General features: G+C 42.1%; 1 protein-coding gene across 7 annotated transcripts in view; it reads left to right on the top strand.

Annotated features, from left to right (window-relative positions):
• The first annotated feature begins 13,994 nt into the window (after positions 1–13,994).
• The window catches only part of TBL1XR1 (TBL1X/Y related 1), a 184,182-nt gene continuing 177,776 nt past the window's right edge, over positions 13,995–20,400 (top strand). For 2 of the 7 annotated variants that reach the window (XM_057500088.1, XM_057500102.1), the window contains exons 1-2: positions 14,205–14,339; positions 17,147–17,251. The gene's annotated coding sequence lies outside the window, so the exon portion shown is untranslated. Of the gene's footprint in view, positions 14,340–17,146; positions 17,252–20,400 lie in introns of those variants that run through there. The other 5 variants (XM_057500112.1, XM_057500107.1, XM_057500096.1 and 2 more) reach the window with 4 other exon arrangements.

Here is a 20,400-nt window from a genome sequence, read left to right as displayed (position 1 = left end):
TGAAACAGGGCTCTGCCCCCAGGAAAGTGTGTTGGCAAGATCCAACTGAGCATATGTTTTAGCCTCATGCTTGGGATGCAGGTCTGAGTTTCCACATGCAGAGCTGGTAGAAGGGCAACAGGAATGCTGTGATCAGAGGGCCTCGGCAGAAGACAGGCAGGTTGGTGGCCTGGTGGCCTTACTGGAGACTTGGGATGAAATGCAACTAGATGGATAGATCTGAGGAGGCATTCAGATCAGGCACAACCAAGACAAGTTTTAAATCCTGTTGTGCCCTGACTGGAGGAGAGAACCAGGCCTGTGCCTGGCTAGAAGCTTGCTATGAGATCAGATAAGACTGGGGCACGCAAGGCCGGTAGAGGGTAATCGATACCTCCGTGACAACCGAGTGGTTAGTTAAGAGCATCTAGGTTTCAGTTTGGGTGAAATATGGTCCACTATGCTTTAGCCAGTCTTTCTCAGAGTCCCCCACAAACAGAGAAGGCAGTTGATTGGAGAAAAGTAGGAAGCAGTGGAATCAAAAACCTAGGATAACACAGGAAGCCCCAAGTGGTATGAAGAGCTTGGAGAGGAAGCGTGGGTGGAAGGGAGTGAGTCATAAACAGTGGTTTGTGAGTCTTCTAAGGACGGCCAGCCCCTTGGAACAGAACAAAGGCTCCACACACTTGTCCAGCCCTATTTCATATTATCCCACACAAGTCATTATATGCACAGTTCTGCAGGAACCTGGTGTTATGTTTCTCAGATCGTAAATGATTCATTTTATGAATGTGGAATTACAGGACCATGGTTAAAAAAACAATCTACACATGTAAGAAAAGAATCTCTAATCTCTAAACTCTTCCTCCTTCCCTCCCTCCCTCATGTGTATGTGTGTGTGTGTGTGTGTGTGTGTGTGTGTATCACTGGGATGTCTGGTCCAGAAGTCAGCAATGTCTTTAAAGCACAAGTTTGAGGAACTTCCTGGTCAAAAATTTGAATTCAAATCCCAAACTGTCCAGAGCCCTAAATACCATTCCTGCTTTTCTTGGCATTTTCCAATTTCTCTGGCACCTATCTGCGAAAAATAATGAAGTACTAGTTACTAAGCCTTTTAGTTATAGCAGGGCCCTTTGGACACTTTTGTTTGTATGTTATTATATACTTGTTTTATGTTAAATCAAGCTGGAGCAGCTCATTTAAGACATTTGCCAAACTCAAACCTGGTCTGTCCATGACAACACTGGGATTTCTATAACACTCTACTAGAACACACATTTCCTCTGTAAGTCAGGGAGATGTATATATATATATGTATGTGTGTGTGTGTGTGTGTGTGTGTGTGTGTGTATTATATATAAAAGCTGAGATATGCACTTGAGAAAACAATGCTTTACCGCATACTGATTCAGGCTTAAGCAATTGCTAGGGTGTGGGTATGGATCTTACTTATCACTAGTATTCTAATCTCACATTTTAAAGATTAGAGAAGAAGAAATCCTTTTCATATTTAGGATGTGTTTTATAATCTTCCTTTTAAAGCATACCTGAGGGTTTTAAAATCTTCCTTTTAAAGCATACCTATGTTACACTTAATGGTAGCACTTGTGTCCATTGTGGGCTGGGGGTGGGAGAGTCTGAGGAGTGTGCCCTAAATGCTCTAAATGCTCTGCCACAGCTCAAGGGGTCTTTAAAATTGCTCTTTTTCTAATATCCATAATATCTCTTTTTATGGTATAAAAACACCCCCCTTGCACACTACCCATGAACGAACTGACCCATCAGAACAATATAACATGTTTATCTACTAGGTTGTTTCTCATGTTTCTGTGAATTTACCAGATTGGACAGTTCAGCATCATGCTCAGGCATTGGTTAATATTGGGTGGGGGGGTCAATTTTGTAAGTAGTAAACTTATAAATAGAATTCTGAAAGACTACAAATGAAAAGTTGATCTGTTCCTGATTTATACAATAATGATAGATCACCTTGAATACTCACTCTGTGCCTCGTACATTAATGAATAAAATAAGCATAATCTTTGCCATCAAGAACTCATGGTCTAGTGGATGAGATAGGCTGTAAATCAAATAATCAGACAAATACACACAAAATGGCCACCAGGATAAGCACTGTGAAGGAGCAGAGATTGTTATGAAAAGACCATATGAATAACAAGGAGATTTGATCTTGTCCCAGGGGTCAAAAAAGTCTTCCCAAGAAAGTGATGCTTGAACTGAGACCTGGAGGAGGAGTGAAAGCATAGGGCTAATTATGGAGCAGGAGGGTATGCATGTTGGCAAGGGGAGAGGAGGGTGTCCCTGACAGGTGCTACCCAACTGCAAAGGCTTTGAGGTGGGAGGGTGCATGTGCTGACCTGGGAAAAGCTTAGTGTGGTTGTGACACCAAGTCCAGGGGCAAAGGGGCACATGCATATGGTGGCCTCAGAGGAATTTGGCCATTAGAGCTTTGTAAGCTACTTTGTGTGAACATTTTGAAGGAAAGCCAGAAAGGAAGCAGGGAGAGTAGTTAGGAAGTTATTGCAGATGAGAGATATTGCTGCTTGGTCTAAGTGCCAAATAAATATATATTAAATTACACACACACACACATATATATATATATATGTTATATATACATATATTTAATAAATTCATAGGATTTAAAGAGCTCTCTGAGATAAAATTTATTTCAAAACTTCCACTTATCATTTATCTAGACTACTCCAAGTAGGTTATAATTTCAAACTTCCACAGAACACGTTCCTAAAATTTATTATGGGGCAATTTGTTCCATGGTTCCTGTATTCTAGTTGGCCCACCTTGGTCAACACAGAACCCTTTTATCAGGAAGACTCACTGGGCTGCCCAGTGAAAGGGCAATGCAATGAGTTCAGGATGTGCTTCCTAGAGTTGCTTTTAAGCAAGGCCTAGGCAGGGCTTGTGGAACAGGTGAAAGTGTTTCCAAGACCTTTTGGCTCCAGCCAGAGGCCCCTGTCAGACCTCGAAGCTTCCCTGATGGGCATTTGCCCCTCCTCTTTCTTATTTTTTTCTTCCCAAACTTCATGTTCCTTTTTAAAAACTTGTCTGTCTTTTGCCGCATATCGATAACCTTCCCTTGTAATCCATTATTAGTAGTCTCTCTCATACATTAATTCATTTAAATATATTGGAAAGTTCTAATCATTACTTGGAAGGCATGGCTTCCTGTCAATTCCTAGGTTTAAAAAAAAAGTGTTTTATAAGTTCCCTCCTCTTCCCCACCTTTCTGCCTTAAACCAGTGCCTTTGTGTTATTTAAGAATAGCTTTAGTGATCAGCGGTTCAAGTTCAAGGTGGGGAGAGAAGACTGTTTTCTGTCTAGCTGTGAGACAGTTCAGGGCAGATGTTAGGACAATGAGCTGTTGCTCTAATAAAATATACACAAAGTTGCCTGTTTTTACAGCTGTTTTTGCATAGCTGAGCTCTTTAAAGGAGACATTATAGCTTAGAGTCAAGTTTATTAAAAGGTACAGTTTCTGCATGCTGAGGGCAGGCTCTCCCCAAAGGCATTGAAGCATTCCATTTTGGGGTGCTGAGAAAGAAAGGTTGCTACTTCATTTTCCCTGAAATAGAGTAATACTGAGTGTCATTGCTTGGCAATATTGTCTTAGGCATCAGTTCCCAAATGGAATGTGGCATGAAACCTAATTCTTGCAGAGTTGCTCATGTGCACAGCTGTGCATGCATAAAAATCCCCAGAGCAAACCTTTAGGTTGCCAAGAAGAGCTCGTCCTGAAGCACCCCAGTGGAACATAGCTCAGATTCCATGAAGCATCACCAGAATCAGAACTTTATGTCCTTTTCCTCAATAAAGTGCCTCTCCAACTTCTGGGGAGTGGGGGTCTAATTCAAGGTAAATGGTCAACATTGGAGAGGAGGGCAGGATCAAACTCAGGTAAAATGGTGAAGTTAACAGATTATTTCTTTAGAGCAGGAGGAGTTGGTAAACTGTAACAGCAGACCAAATCCAACCTCAGTCTGGGGCTGTGAATGGTTTATACATTTTTAAAGGATTGGAGGGGGAAAAAACAACAAAGAAGAATATGACCCACAAGCCTAAAATAATGACTATCTAGCCCTTCACAGTAGGAGTTTGTCCACCCAGCTTCAGACCCCCACCACTGCTCTTTAACTTCTCTGACTTCTCTGTAGAAAGAAGTCAGACCCAGTCTCCCTGTGTATTGACTATTAGAGCTAATCCTACCCAAAGGCAAACCGCTTGACCTGGCTGCCTTTTCCCAGCTGGAGGGGGTGCTGCTGTTCTGCTTTTTCCTCTGCTTCCCCCCCTGCATCCCTTCCCCTGGTTTCTATTTTGTGCTGAAGAATGGAGCTGCCCCTCCTAGGGCTGGGAGTGTAGGTTTCCCTCATTATCCCAAAGTAGTGTTCTAGGAAACCTTTCATAAACAAAATAGCTTAAAGAGAACAAGCTTTACCATTGATTTATATACAAAATTTTGTGAGCATTCCCAGACCCAAAAAATAACCTTTCTAGGCATTTTTGATACTTTAGGATACTCTTGCTAATGGATGCACAAAATACATCAAGATAAGGCACAGATACTCACAGAGCCAGCACAAAGCTGTGATGCTGAAATGCTGAGTGCGGCTCCCAGGGTAGGAGCTTTGACAATGCTCAGGATGTGCATTGCCTCTATACCAGATTGCTGTTTTTTCGGTAAAACTGAAAATCCTCTTCAGATTTTTATTGGCTAGGGAAAACAGGTACTAATGTAGGTCTTTCATAAAAACAAAGTGGCATGATGCAAACTTTTGAAGTGCAGGGGATCCCTGTACCCCCACTCTCAGTGCCTGAGGGCAAGAACTGCTGCCAGCCAGGATCTTCAGGAGACCCAGGATCTCATGTATCCTCTGCAGGAGTGGTGGAGAGGTCTGCTCCTTAAGTTAAGACACCTGTGGTCCTGAGCGAGTCCTCCCAGGACCTCCTAGCTCAGTTCAGGACCCGTAACTCCAGCTGCCAGTCCTTCAGCAATTCCTCAAGGCCAGGCTCAGATATGTTTGCTGTATGGAGCAGTGGTTAAGAGGATGAACTCAATCACCTAGATGAATATCCAACTCTCATTTATTAGCTAAAGAACCTTGGCAAGTCACTTAATCGGCCTGTGATTTGGTTTCCTTATCTGTGCACAGATGATAATAATAGTTCCTCACATCTTATAGCTATGGCAAGGATTCAGTGAGTTAATCTGCATTAAACTGCTTTGAATGAGGCCTAACACATGGTAAGTACTCAGTGAAGTGCTAGCTCTTACTACCATTTGATGTTCTGAGGTTGAGCTGTGTCACGGGCACCAGGTTCCCACTTCCTCAGGCTCTTGCTCAAAGTGATGTCGCCTCTCAAACTCAGGCCACCTCCAGAGGGTGGGCAAGACTCAAACAGGTAAAATGTGTTTAAGAGGCTTCCTATCTCCTTTATTCTTTATACTTTTATTATACAGAAAAATAATGATTAAGAATACCTTGCTTTTGTATGGCAGTTGTGATCTGCTTTCCCAAACATTTAATTAGATACATACAATGGCCCTGAGAAGTAGTAGGCACCCATAAATGTTGACTCAGTAAGAGATGGGCTGTGAGGCTGGGAGTTTGCAGAATGATTTGGTGTGGCTGATCAGCCAGAGGCCATGCAGAACTGGTTGATAAATATTTTGAATATCCACTTTGGAGCAATGTTAATGTAGTCCCTATTTTGTCATTGAGGAAGCTGAGATTCTAAACTGGTTAATGCCTCTTCAAGGATGCAGCAATGTGGGTAGAACTGCATCTGAAAGCCAGCCCTGTGGATGTTATACCTGTCACCAAATATGTATAAAATCAAGTGTGTTTTATTTAATTCTAATACTAACCTGGGTACTGGCATGTACAGCCTTCCCACTTTGTTGCTCTAGGACTATGGCAGTATTAGGAGGCTGTATAAGGGGAAGGAGCCCCTATGCCCTAGAGTTCTCTGCCATCTCTGCAGAGGCCCCTTTCCCCAAAGGACAAGTGGCTTACAAGGCTGTGGGAAGGAAGTGAGTGAGCACAGGGGACTTGCCACAGGACGTAGTTTCTTTTACCCTTTGCCCCTGGGTGAACAGTTTCCCCTGAGGGGAAGGGCGGCAACTGTTCAGCTCTGTCCTGTGGTTGGGTGTGATAAATTAAGGGGAAGGCAATATTAGGAAGCCCATTTGGCTGTATATCTAAGGTTTGATCTTCCAAAAATGAAGAATAAAAGACCACGAAACAAAATAAAACATTTTGCCAAGTACAAACACAATTTGCCAAATGAGTGTTCCACAGAATGCTAGCTTTACCAGATTTTGAAAAGTATGTCTTCTAAAAGGGTTTCAATGGGCTTATAAGATTTTCATAATGCAAGGTTTCCCAGTCCTTAATATGGTAACGAGCACTGCAAATCTCTAGAAGATTTAACATTGAGATTTCCCAAACTTCTTTAAGGTTACAAGATTTTACTTGCCAAAGCACAGGCTATGTGTACATGATGAGTGGAATACAGTTTGAGAAATCTGACTTAAGAAAATGATAGTAGCAAAAAACTAAAAAAAAAAAAAAAGGCTGTAATTTATCTAAGGGCATTTGGGGCATTATCATAAGGTGAAGTCTGCTCACTTTCCAGCAGGTATAACAAAGTTTGTGTGTGTGAATGTGTATGTATGTGTATGATTGCCACAGCCAGCCACAGACATGAAAGCATGCACAGTTAATTCTGTTATTTTTCTAATTCACAATTAATTTGTAGCCCCAACAGAGCAGAAAAAAATGAAAACATGAATAAAATGAAGTAGTATATAGATTGGTTGAATTCAGCTATGTGTGTCAGCAATCTAGCAGTAAAGATACAAATCCAAATCGTTAGGAAGAAGTAGGTGCATCTAGGATCTGCGAACATGAGCTATGACAAGGCCACCCGTTTGAAGGCATGAACTTGGGATTGCCATTGGCTGGCATGAAGGGAGAGGGGGGGGACGGCAGTCAGCATGTTTCATCAGCTATGAAAAATTCTTCCCTGATGGCTGCATGTCCAGCCAGAACCTCTCAGGACAAGCTACTAAGACCACAGGAAACCCATCCCAACTCATCGGGGCAAGTAGAATTGTTTATTTAAAGTGCAAGTTTCTTTTAGCCTCAGGAAAGCAGAAAGTTAAGGGATAAAGTAAACTCATAATGCTGTTGTTTTTAGTTTATATTTAGAAATAATCTGTGCATATTGTATTTGGTATTTTAAACATTTGTAATGTTTAAGATAATTTCACATTTTAGAATGCCTAACAGGTTATCCTTATGATGTCAATTTAAAACATCTACATGAGATCTACAATTGATTTAGACTTGTGATTTCAAGTGAAAAGGTATGAGAATTCTATTAAATCAGTAAACATTTTTGTAATGTTTAAAAAAACTTAAGAGTCATCATATCCTATAAGTAGTTTATCATATTTATGAGCATTACTTAACTACTTGGGATTCTTTTGTTTGTTGAGCAATGGAAGTATTTTTAAAAAGAAGATTGAATACATTAAATGTGTAAGTGCAGTTGAATAATTCAAGGAAATTTAATTAACAGAATTGTAAACATTCCCTTAAAAGGGAGAGTTAGATAATGGAGTTTGAAATTCAAAGCTTAAAGGAAAACTAGATTTTCAAATTTGTAATAAATGAAACTGAATTACTGCATATTGTCTTCTTTGCTCACACAACTTGTCTTCAAGAACAATCCATACCCAAATTGTGGTGGCAGGGGATGTGGTGGTTGGTGAGAGGTATGGAGTGGGACAAAGGTCTTCCTTGTGTAGCCAGTTGATAGACTAATAGTATCAAAGACTGAATTAAATTGATTGATTATAACCACATCTGCATTCAATAAACATTTTTAGAGATTCTGATCTAGGAAACCTGGGTCATATAAATGTGATTAAGATGTGGTTCCTCCCCTAAAGCAGTTTCTGCTTTTTTTTCCACTCTGCATTTCTGTGTTCTCATTCATTGCAGGACTTTACAGCAGACACTTGTATTTTCTTGCCTTAACCTGCTTAGTTTAACTCAATGGGAAAACAGACATTGCACTCAAACAGCCTCGAGTTCAAATCCTTGTTTTTGCCATTTGCAGAATGACCTTAGACAAGGTATTTGGTCTCATTACTTTTGTTTCTTTATGTCTCAAACTGAAATAATATTTTCTACCTCTTTAGGTTGCTGAGAAAATTAACATGAAAGACAACAAACATAAAACAAACATATAGTGCTTGGCAACAAGCTCAATAAATGGTAGCAATACTATCTATGGTTTCCGTCAATGTTTTTGCATGGATACAATGTCACCTTATGTCCCACTATGATATTTAGGCTTCTTTTTAGGCGTTTAGGCTTCTGATCCCATCAAAAGCAGAGGAGCATTGGTAATAAGAAAACACATTTGAGGCAGGAGACAATTGAAAGTAATAGAGCACTCTTGTTTACCTATACTCAGTCTCTAGTCAATAGTATCTAGGCCTGTGATTTCAAATATCATTACTGATGAGTCCCAAAGTTGTATTTCCAGCTCCAATGCCTTTTCTGAACACTAAATTTGTAAATCTAGCTGCCTATTTGACATCTGCATGGGGATGTCTGATAGTCACTGTGGGTAAAATTGCACTATTTCCAGAATCTCTTGCCTGGCCTTAGTGTATCTCCATATCAACAGGTAATTACAAGGGCTAGTGAGAGCTTATCTGGACCAGAGAGGTTGGGTGGAGCTCTTTTCTTCCGCAGAGGGGTGGAGAGAGACGTGGGATGACTGCTTGCAAGAAATAAGAGGTTTCTCCCACTTTATTTCTCCCTTTGACTGATTTTGGTTTCAGAGGTATTTTGCTCCAGGATCTTTCCCCCGGAGTTACAGTCACATTAAACTCCAAAACAAACTTGATTTTTCTGATAAACTTTATCCTCTTTCAGCCTTTCCATCTCAATAAATAGCAACTCCATTTTTCTACTTGTTTGAAATGTTTTCTCATTTTTCTAAAATCTTGGGATTATTTTTGACTCTTCTGTTCTAACATATCTCAAAATATATTTTGATTCTCACGTTTAGAACGCACACAGAGTGTAGCTTCCTTGGCCACTCCTGCCACTATCACCACGCTGCCATCCTCATTGGGATTTCTGCACCGGCCCCTTAGCTAGTTGTCCCTTTCCACTGTTGCACTATGGCAGGTAATCCACTGCATAGTAAAGTCGTCCTTTTAAAACAGAAGTCGGATCAAGTTACCTTGCTGCTCAAAACCTCCCAATGGCTTTCCATCTTATAAGAAGAATAAGGACCTTAAAATCCAGCCCCTGGCTCCCTCTCCTGCCACTCCTTGGCTTACTTCATGCCAGTCAGCTGGCATCATTTTTACTCCTAGAGCACAGTACACTTGCTTTTGCCTCTGTTCTTTTGAACTTGATTGTCCCTCTGCCAGGGATGCTGCTGCTTCTGGTGTTTGCACACTCAGCCCTCCCCCGTTTGCCACACTTCATTTAGTTTTCTGCTTACATGTCACCTTAAGTGAGCAGCCTTCTCTAAACTCCCTATTTAAATAGTATACACCCACAACCCTCTCTCCACCTTATTTTACTTAGGCTTGGTACCTGTCATTTACCTGACTTGATAGCAGCTTGGCGGGGTCATATGCCCAAGTTCTAGCCAATGAAGTAGGAGTGGAAGTCGTTAAATGCAATTGCAGGACCAGTCCTGAAAGAAAAGGCACAAGCCCTCTATTTCTCCTTTTTGGCCCAATGCCTAGAATTTGAATGTGATGGCAGGAGCTAGAAAAGCCATCATAGACCAACACATAGAAGATGTGTGTTGAGGTAGTAGAGTGATCTGGGTCCTTGATATCTTGTCAGTTCTAGAATGCTTACATTTGAATGGCCACATAAGAGAATAAACTTTTTTCTTGTTTACACCATTTTTATATGGCCTTTGTTATAGAAATCAAACTATAGCCTAATAAAGATAAGTTTTTTTGGAAGTCTGTCTGCCTTCCCAACCCCCACGTGACTCTGGACTAGAATGTAAATTCCATGACATAGGGGCTGTGCTAGGTTCACTGTAAACAGCTGCTTGAACAGTGCCTGGCACACTAGGCCTTCAATATGTCTGTTGAATGAATGAAAAGCAAAACCATCCACATAATGCAAGGCCTCCAGTGCTGCCCTGGGGAAGCATGTGGCTGGTCAGTACAAGTTAAGTGATAGGTGCAACAATATGCTCTGTGTGCAGCTGGTTTTCTGTTCTGACTGAATCACAAAGGCAGGGTACAACCTTCCATTTCTATTATCTGAGAGGCATAAATACTTGTGGGATGGTTGTGTGTTGCTTTTGTAATTTAAAGGTAGATCTGAAGGAAAGTTCACTGTTGCAATGAAATTGGGTCACATTCATGGAAAACTGTGACAAGGTTCATACTGATGAGGAAAGGTCACAAGTTGTAGGCTAAGTCCAGGTGGAGAAGTGGCTCTTATGTGCAGAGATCTTGAGATGTGTGGCCAAGATGTGCATCAGTTGGATGGCAAAAGCTGATAGCTGGAAGAACCACAGACAAATAGTTGCACAAACTGAGTCAAAATGAAACCGAAACATATCACTGGGTATCAGCAAGACACTTGGGGGTAAATGCTGTAGACATAAAGCCACTGAGTTCCTGGGTGAGTAAGAATATAAAAAGAGTTACAGTGCCAGGATAATATTTTTGGTGTCAAATATCTTTTTCATGCTATTAAGTTTGTTTTGAATATTTTAGTTACATAGATCAGCAAATATAAACATCTTAAAACATCATGATGACTTTAAAAATACATATAGTAATGAGATCCTGTAGGTCTAGGATAAAACCATCTTAATTTAAAATGTTCTCTTTCCTGAGTGATGGAAGTTGCAAAGGTGTAGGCTATTTTACTATATCACATCCCCTGGATGTATTATTACTGAAATAAATCAAGATATATTTAGTTATTTTATAATACATACGTAACTTCTGGTGACAGTTACTGGTATGAAGAGGTTTCTTTTTGTAATGAGCTTGAAAGTTCAAGAGAACTTTCTTAATTATGTGCCTCTTTGCTTTAAAATGTCTTAGTAACAGTAATTTCTCTTTTCTAGAAACATATTAACATTTATATTCAAAGCATAAGGACAGCTTTGAGATTAGGACAAAGCACTGAAAAGTAACAGTAGTTGCTTCTTTGTCCTTATCTCACTTTTGTGCCTAATTATTACTTGAATTTTGATAGGCCTCTGATCTTGTACACTGAATATACTGGAATCACTAGAGGGTGGGGTACATATATACATGTAACCTTTGTGTGAATGCTCATTTATCTATTTCATGTTGAAGCCACACTGTCATTTCAGATAGGTTCCAATCAAAGTGATCAAAATATGGTCTCATTTAAAACCACTTTGCCGGGAGAATCAAAGCTTCCATTTAGTGTTTTTTTTGTTCAAAGGTACTTCAATTCTTTATTCGGTGAGCATGGCAGGAGTGATGCATTTCACTGGAATTAGTTCATGGCACAGGCCCCCAACTTTGGTGATTTATCATGATATTCAAATGAAGTAATTTAGGTACAGAAAAACTTTATAAACTACAAAGATGTAAACAAAAGCATGGATTCTCATGGTAGTAATAATAACTTCTGTTTTTGAAAGGAGGCAGCTTGGTGTAGGGTATAAGAACTTCAGGCTACCCTGCGGCCTATGAACCTGAGGAAGGGTAGAGGATCCTCCCTTAAAGGGGAAGGGTAGAGGACTCTCCCTTAAAGGGGAAGGGTAGGGTCATTTTGAAGGAGGATACGCTGGGGGCCCCAGGTGTGGAGATGACTCTTTTAAGAGTCAGTGTAGTTGGGAAGTCTTCATTAACTGGCAGAGTAGTTGGATTTTAAAGTAGCTGCTGCCTTAAGACCCATGCATGGTGGCATAATGTGAAACTTCCAAAACAAGCTAGGCCAATAGATTTCCTTCCCTGGGTGGCTTAGATAATGAACCCTAATTGTAATGACATTTTACTTATTGAAGAGAGAATTATGTTTAGTGACATACCTGTGCCATTAATCAAAGCTTAAAAATATGTTTTAAAAAAGGAAGATACTGTACTCTCATCACTTCTGAAATAGTCTTTGCAAAGGTACTGGTTCTGCAGTAAATAAGCCTCAGCTTTAGAATCATACTGAAATGCAAAATTCACTTTCTTTGTGCTTGTTTCCTGTACACTCAGCAAGGTGTTTTGGAAACCTGCAGTTATCGAAATTCCCATCAGGTGACATTGTTTAATCTAACGTCCCCTCTTTCATATATGAAAATACCTTTAAGGACAAACCACTGAGATGCTCTGAAATCTTTTCTGCTGATTGGGAGGGAGTTTCCAATCTCCCTTCCCTCTGCGAGTTTTCCTGCCCCTCCCGCCCCACAACTGGTCAGGAAAGGCCTCTGGCTGCTCGCCGGCTCCACCCCCTCAAACCAGGGCTCACCAGGAGAAAGAGCCTTTGACCTTGGCTGAAAAAGCACCTGTCTAATCACAGCTTATTAGGCCACCCGGAGTCCAGATGTGTAAAAATTACTTTGGATGAACTTTTGTGTTTAAATTTAGGTCTCTGATTCTGAGAAAATATTATTTGCTTTAAAATAATGACTACACCTATTTTCAAATATTGTGATGAAAGTATGCAGACAGAACCCCTCACTTAAAAAGGCTGCAGAAAATGTTACTTTACTTTGAAGACAGCAGTAACTGAATATAACAAAAATGATTATTTCAGGTCAAATCTTAAAAGTTAAAAGTTATCTTTTAGATCTTAGGCTTATTTATACAAAGTTTTAAGAGGACCTCCTAACCCGTTTTCTGAGGGCCTTAAGATACACATTCGATTGAAAAACTGGGAGGCGCCTCTTTTTGAAAAGAATCCGCTACACTCCCTCAATCGTATAGTCACATTGTTACTCATCTAAGTTGTACTTTATAAACTGCCTCGATGTGCTAATGCAAAAACTACCCTAAGTGGATAAACTACTGTCGTTGTTGCCGTAGAGGTATATATTTAGCAAACATCTAGCTATATTATTCTATTTTTGTGTAATGAGTACTGATCAACCAAACCTTTCAAACAGACCCACCAGACGATAAATACCACCATATGTTTAACTCACAGTACATTTGGGCATAAACACTTCAATTACAGCTTTGTGTTTAGTATCAAAACCCTTTTCTTGTGTGCGTGTTTCCTCTACAGATCCCGTGCTCTGGATTATATTTTGAAAATCGCTTATTACAGATAAAGCACCTTTCCAGGTACGCTTCCACGAAGCATATGTATTTATGCACACAAAGGTGTGTGCAGCTCTTCTCACAAAACAAATGTCCATATGATGCCTGCGCCCCACTCCCAGCACAGGCCCACCGTGTGGGTGTGCCTGGAGGGCCGCGCTGCGCAGCCGGGGTGCCCACGGGGACCGCGGGAGAGTACACCCGCCTTTCCACGAAGCCCGGGGCGCGTGGCTCCCCGCCCCAACCGCGCCTCGGGTAGCGCGGCCAACACCCAGGCCCCCCCGCACCGGCCGTGCGCGGGGCTGGGGGCGGGGCGGTTATGGCCCGGCGGCGCCCCGGAGCGCCCGCGGGTCTTTATTTTTAAAGAACAGCGCCGCACAGGTCCAGCCTCAGCGCCTCTGGCGCTGGCGGGCGGGAGCTGGGCCGGCGGAGCACCCCCTACGCCGCCGCCTCCTCCCCCCGTCCGCGGCGCCCCTCCCCCGCCGGCCCCTCCCCCGCGCGCCCGCCCGGCGCAGGCCGCTCCGGTTTGTTTTGCTGCGCGGCCGCCGCTGCCGCTGCCGCCGCCGCCGCGGGCCTCGCGAGCTCATTTGTGCCTGGCTGGTCCCTATTCCTCTCTCCCCAGTGTTGAGTGTCTGAGCCGTTGGCTGCTCTGAACCGTTTGGCTCTTTCCCTTAGTAACAGCTTTTACCTTCTGCCTCAATTCCTCTCCCCGCTCGCGCCCTTCCCCCGCGCGCCGCCTCCCCCCGCCGCCGGCCGCGTGCGCCCCCGCCCCTCCCCCCGCGGCGGGAGCACCTCCGCTCGCCACCTGGGGACCCGCGCCGCGCTCCCCGCCCCCGCCCGACGGCGCCCATCCCCCGCGCCCTCCGCTCGCCGGGGTTATAATTGCCTCTCACCCCCCGGAGGGGTTATTTTGGGGGTGGTTGGAGGCGGCGGCGGCGGCGGCGGCGGCGAGGAGGGGAGTTTCCTTGTGCCTCCATTCCCGGGAGGGGGGAGCGGCGTCGGAGGCCACCGTTTCCAGGTAAGCTCTGGGGGCCGGACCGCGGGGTGGGGGCGGCCGCGGGCCGGGGCGGGGGTAGGGGGGCGCTGGCGGAGGCGGCTGGGGGCGCCGGGCCGCGGGGGGATGGGCGCAAGTGGAACATGCGTTTTTCGACTTGGCCCTTTGGGGAGCTGGGGCTTTGGTGGGGGAGGGGAAGGAAGGGAAGGCATTTAGGGTGTCCCAGCCCCCCTTTTTTCTCTCAGGCTTCTTTGAAATGCTCACGTGCCTGTCCACCCCCTACCCTTTCCTGGTCTCGGGGGATCCTCACCCTTATGTTCCCGAAATTGTGCACCTCGGCCTTCTCCCCCTCTTCCATCCTCCATGCATTTACACCCCTTTTTGTGTGTGTGTATGTGTGTGTATGTTGGGGGAGGCTTTCAGGAAAGAATTTGCAGCAAATTGAATCAAGGAGCCATCATGAGGCCGACTCCTTTATAGCCTATTTTTAGCAGAGAGGGATCTTTGCGGTGCATGGTATTTTGTTAAACCTAGGCAGCAGTGGCGGTGTGCTTCCCTCCGCGGGCGCCTCTCTGGCCCAGGCGCAGACCCCGGCCGGCGTGCTTGGGCTGCGGGCGGCTGTTGGGGCCCCGCGATCCGGGCGGGGGCACTGGTGGGGGAGGGGCGCGCGGTCGCGGGGCCGCAGTCCGAGGCGTGTTTACTTGTAACTTAGTGCCTTTTGTTGTCTTTAAGGAAGTATTTGGTAGAGCCTCTTTGAAGTTGGGTTCAGAAGTGTAGAATTGGCAAAGTTATTGCCAGCTTCCTGGTAAGTTTTGGGTGGCACAGAATCACATTATTTTCTGACATGTAAAGGCCACGTTGTGAGGGTGGTTTCTCGGTAACTTCCTCCTTGCAGCCGATGTCATTTTTCGAACAGAAGCAGATTTTTACTCAAGTGAAGTTATTAATCTTAAATGGCAGCTCGGGAGAAGCCGTGCATGTGTTAACATGTTCAGTATTTTTGGAAGTTCCCAATCTGCTGAAATAGGCATCCGTTTGCAGTGACAACCGAGATTAAATTTAGATTGTGAAAATGGTGAGTTTCATGTAGAATTTGGGTTGTAATGGCTCTTAAAAAAAACTCCTAAAAAAACAAATGCTCCTGCTGTTAGGTTATCTGGTAATAATATCTGAAATAATTTGGTGATTACAAAAGGCAAGTGTTGGAACCTCCTTTAAAAAAACGAGATTTTCTCAGGGTCTGGAGTTAAAACCGTGGACTGTGCAGGCCAGCACCTAGGAGAAGAGTTTTAGTACCTGTGTGGTTTACAGTTGACTTAGGGAAGTTTACTGTTGGCTTTCTTGTTTCAAACACAGACATCATGCTAATCTAAATAAGCTCGTTAATAAAATATAGTGGGTGAAATGATGGGTTATTTTTAGTCTGAATGGTTTACCCTCCCCCCATACAATTAACTAATCATCTTCCTCCCCCTTTTTTTCCTAAAGACTTCTTTATCAGATTGGGTAGTGTAAGGTCCTCCTGGTGTTTTCATCTACTTAGTTAAAACAAATTATAATAAATACACATGGTTACACATGAAGGATCCAGCGAGTGAATTTTTGGCTTTCCCAGAGTGGTTCATTTTCATTTTTGTCAAATACCATCCCCACTACATTGGAGTATTTTAGTAATCCTGACTTCCTGGGACTCTGTTCTCACTATCTTAAGTTTATAGTCTGGGGAAATAGGGCAGCTTTGTCTCCATGAAAACTGTTTGTTGGGTTGTATCATGGGAGTTCATGGCAGCAGGGTTCAGAAATTCTCATTGAGGGTTCTAGAAATAGCATTTACCTGTGGAGGAGGGGAGGCAGAAAGAAAGTATGTCTGAGAGTGGTTAGCATGTGATGTGTGTTTATATTTTCTGCTGTTAAGTGGAGGTTTTCCTGCGTATTTGGAATGTTTTTTTTTTCCAGATCTGCTATAAGCTTCATGTTGTATGTAATCACAACCATTAAATCCGTAAATAATGACTATTTTTTGCCATTTCAGTAGTTAGAACCAGACCTCTAGGGCAAAATACTAAACTGTATGGGGGATGAAAACAATATGTACTTGGAAAAAGTTTTCCTTACTGTTAAGGAACCTAAGGGATTTGTTGATGACTTAAAAACTGTTGCACAGCTCACCATAAGTTTGTAAGACGTTTTTCTTCCAACAAATAGCAGTTTTGGTTACTGAGATGGGAGGTACACGTGGTAAATGGAGTGCCCCTTGTGGAGGTTGTATTTTTGCATTGGTTGCTTCCAAAAAGTGTTAAAACATTTTAATGACTTTTACGTTTGTCTGGGAATCTTTTTGTTACCGTGTTCTTAACATTTATTTAAGGTTTATTATGCTCACCATAACACATGCCTATTAAGAGAAAAAGAAGTAACTTACTGTGTTCTGAGAGCTTTCAAGCTAACATGCAGATAGGGCAGAAGCTTAATATAAATCTAGGGGTTACTGATAAAAAGACGTGATTAATGGACCCTTTCAACATCCTGTTGAATAAATACATCTATAGCAATGAAATGTAAGTACAACCTTGTCAAATGAGTAACTGCTAAAGGAATCCTATAAGTTACTATAGGAATATTACTACAAGGAATTTATTTGACACATTTTGATGAAGTTAGTAGAAGTAATTTGTTGGGTTTATTCAATTCCTGTGTTACTTATATGTAAGGAATTAAGAGGAATGTGAATGGTAGGGGAGAGAGGTTGCACTGTCTGGGACTTTGTATGTTTCTAGTACATAAAATTTGACTACATAAAATTTGACTAATTTCATACATTACGTTTACAGAATAAGTCACTGAAATATAAAAGAAGAAAACAGCTACCATCAAGACATTTATACATCGGGACAGTCAGAAGGGCTAGGATCCTATGGCTGTGTAGTATGGAACTGGTAAGAATATGGTCCAGTTTGGAGGCAGCCATGGTGGTATCTCCTGCTCTGTCACCAACAGAAACTTGAGTTAAATGAAAAAAGCCCTGTGAGAGAGCTGACACTAGAGAGGTTTGTTATTCTCTGCTTCTGGGACTGGCCTCTGTAGAGTACAGTTAATTGCCCTGTTACCAAGAGCCAGAGAGAGGCGAGGGAGGCCGCTTTGGCTGTGCAAAGCTTTCTGTCACTTACACCACCTCAGGGTCGTCCTATGAGGTGGGTGGTACTGGGTTTTTTGTGGCTAATGAAACAGAGGTATAGAGAAGTTAGTTCACTTTTCCAAGGTCACAAAATGATCAAATGATAAACTAGCATTCAGAGGGAGGTCTTTCTTAGCCATGGTCCTTTTTAGATGACTGTGGCCATGCCAGTGCTTTCCAGCTGTTTTGTAAGTCTTGTCCATAGATACCCTTGGAAATACTAGTGTTTGTAATCGTTTACGACTGTATAGTTGGGCATTGCTACTAACTGGGTCAAGTGATTGCACGGCTAAATGAAATTCATAGGACTCAAATTTGTCATTGTGCTTAAACTCTCTAGAACTGTTTAATAAAATATGACCTTGTCAGCTGCTTGTATTTCCTTCCTTAAGATTGACTGTGAAGTAACCTCTCCAACTACTGCTAGCAGAAATAAGAAAATGTAGTTCCGTGCGTACAATTAAGAAGGAAAAGCAAATAATATGCCTAACTATCCTCAGAGTACACTCCTGAAAACTTGTATAGGAAACATCAATTAAGTCTTTTGGTGTAGCATAGTGATTTCACTAGGGATCCTTGAGTTGAACTCCCTGAGTTCAAATCTGGCCCCATCTCTTACAGCTGTGTGACCTGGGGCGTGGGGGTAACTCACTCTGTCTCAGTTTCCTTCTCTGTGTAATAGGGATGCCAGCTTCCAAGAATTGAGATAATTACAAGTGTAAGGTGCTGAGAACACTGCTTAACATAGAGCAGCATGGAAATGTCAGCTGGATTTGAGGTTTCTTTCTTTGTATTACATCTTTATTTGCTTATTTATTTCAGTGGGGGCATAGTGTCATAGAAAGTATTGGCAGTTTTATTTTCTCAGTTCCTGGGCTAAATATTTGAAATAAACTTAGCTCAATTTATTTATTCTTGAAGTTGTGATACAAGGCTTAACTTGAAGAACTAGATTGGATGTTTATTCAATCAGGTTCCATGGTGGGTGTAGGTATGGTGGGATGGTAGTGGTTTTGCATGGCTTTGTTCCTGTTCTGTCACCTGGGCTTGGACTTGAAAAAAAATTTGACACCATTTGAAATGTTTTCCAACTTTTTTTAATTAAAAAGGGCATTTCATTTTTCAAGGCTGTATCTAGCAGTACCTCAGATCTGTTTTTTAGATTGGAGTGATTAAGTAGGTTGTTGTTTTCTCCAGCTTTGACCTTTCATCTGTGTTCTTGTTCCATATTTTCAGCTGCTCTCAAGACAGTTCTGCTTGGAAGTTCTGTTCCTCTGAAATAACTGTGAGCCTTGTCTTATTTTCACTTCCTTTTTTAAGAAAATCATTTTTAATTCAGCAGTAGTGTTAACTACTAATAGAATCTGTGTATCAGTGCTTCACGGGTGCTTTGACAGGTTCTGTGGCAATCTGAGTGGCTGACAACCCTGGTTTTAACAGTGAGGAGAAACCAAGGCTCAGGTAGCAAGGGGTGCTTTAGGCCTAGGGGTCTGACTTGTAGGCTGGTTTTATTGACTGCCTGTCTACTGTCTTCTCAGTGAGTGAAATGAATGAATGAATGAGTGATTGGCTATAGGTCTGGGTTACTGCATTAATTTTCTAGTGGGTTGCTCCTAGCAGCCTTTTTTATCCATTCTATCTTGTGTAACTACTTGACAGTGTAATTTATTTAAAATCATGGTTTCGGTCATGTCCGTTCCCCTGCTGGAGAACCCATAATGGCTTCCCTTTGCTAACTGGATCAAGTACATATGCTTGGGTCTGGCTTTTAAGGCTCCGTTCTACCTGCTCAGCTTTATTTCCCACTCTTCCCAACTGGGATTCTTACCTGCCTATCAAATGCTACAGTTGTACCATATTCATTACTTGCCCTTCTTATAACCTAGTTTCAGCCCCACTTCTTGAAGCTTAATTCTGGCCATCCTGAGGATATTTCTTCTTGGAGATTCCAGTGCATTTAATGAATATCACAGACTCCACAGTTATTCATTGTTTCGTGGGCTCCTGTCATGTTGCCCCAGCTGCATGTTCCATTTCTTGAAGGAAAGGAAGGACCCTTTTCCATATCGTTTTTTAGCAGAATTCTTGATTTTTGTATCTTACCGTCTTCATGTTAAAATGGATTGTTTCTACAAGGGCCCATGTTAAAATAGCAATGACAGTCCTGTTCCACTATTGTTGCCATGTGGCAGAAGCTTCTTTTTTAATTAGGCCTTTAAGGTTTAGGTGTACTCTAGCATTTAACTGTTAATTTGAATTTTAGTGTTGCCAGTTTTGACAAGGAGGAAAAAAGAAGGTAGTCACAACTTGAAGTGAAATGAAAATCGATAGTTTTGTTCACTCAGTCCTGGAATAGTGGCCTCAGTATTGGTGAAAAACCTAGTCTAGTTGGGAATCATGTCATACTAAGTTGACTTTATTTGATTATATTGTAGCAGTTATAATGAAATTTAGGTTTTGGGCTTTTATTTTTTTAATTTCTCAGGTTTTTTTGCTCATTTTCTTGGTAGTGTGCCTAATAAGATAGTGTTTTTAGTTTTCAATATGTGTGGCAACATTCTGACCACATTGGAATCTCATTTGAGCCATTGCTATGGGAGTATTAACATTCAGTACAGAGTGTATCCATTACACTGTGTAAGTGGGTTTAATCTGCTAGGGGCCTGTCATAGTACCACCTCCCTGCAACAGGTTTTTATGGTAAGACTGTGCTGTGTTAATTCTAAAAAACCTGGGTAATTTGTTCTAAAGGCAACTAATTTGGTATTATATCCTTTTGAAAGTTTTAATATTTAGGGTTTTAAAACATAAGCTTTCAGCATGATTTCATTTCATTAAACAAAATGAGTTGGATGTTACCCTGCTTTCTGAGAGCTTAGATTCTTAACTCAGAATTAATACAATCAAATT

The sequence above is a fragment of the Manis pentadactyla genome, chromosome 1, assembly GCF_030020395.1.
Source record: "Manis pentadactyla isolate mManPen7 chromosome 1, mManPen7.hap1, whole genome shotgun sequence".
Classification (NCBI taxonomy): Eukaryota; Metazoa; Chordata; class Mammalia; order Pholidota; family Manidae; genus Manis; species Manis pentadactyla.
This window is presented reverse-complemented; position numbering and strand designations above follow the sequence as displayed.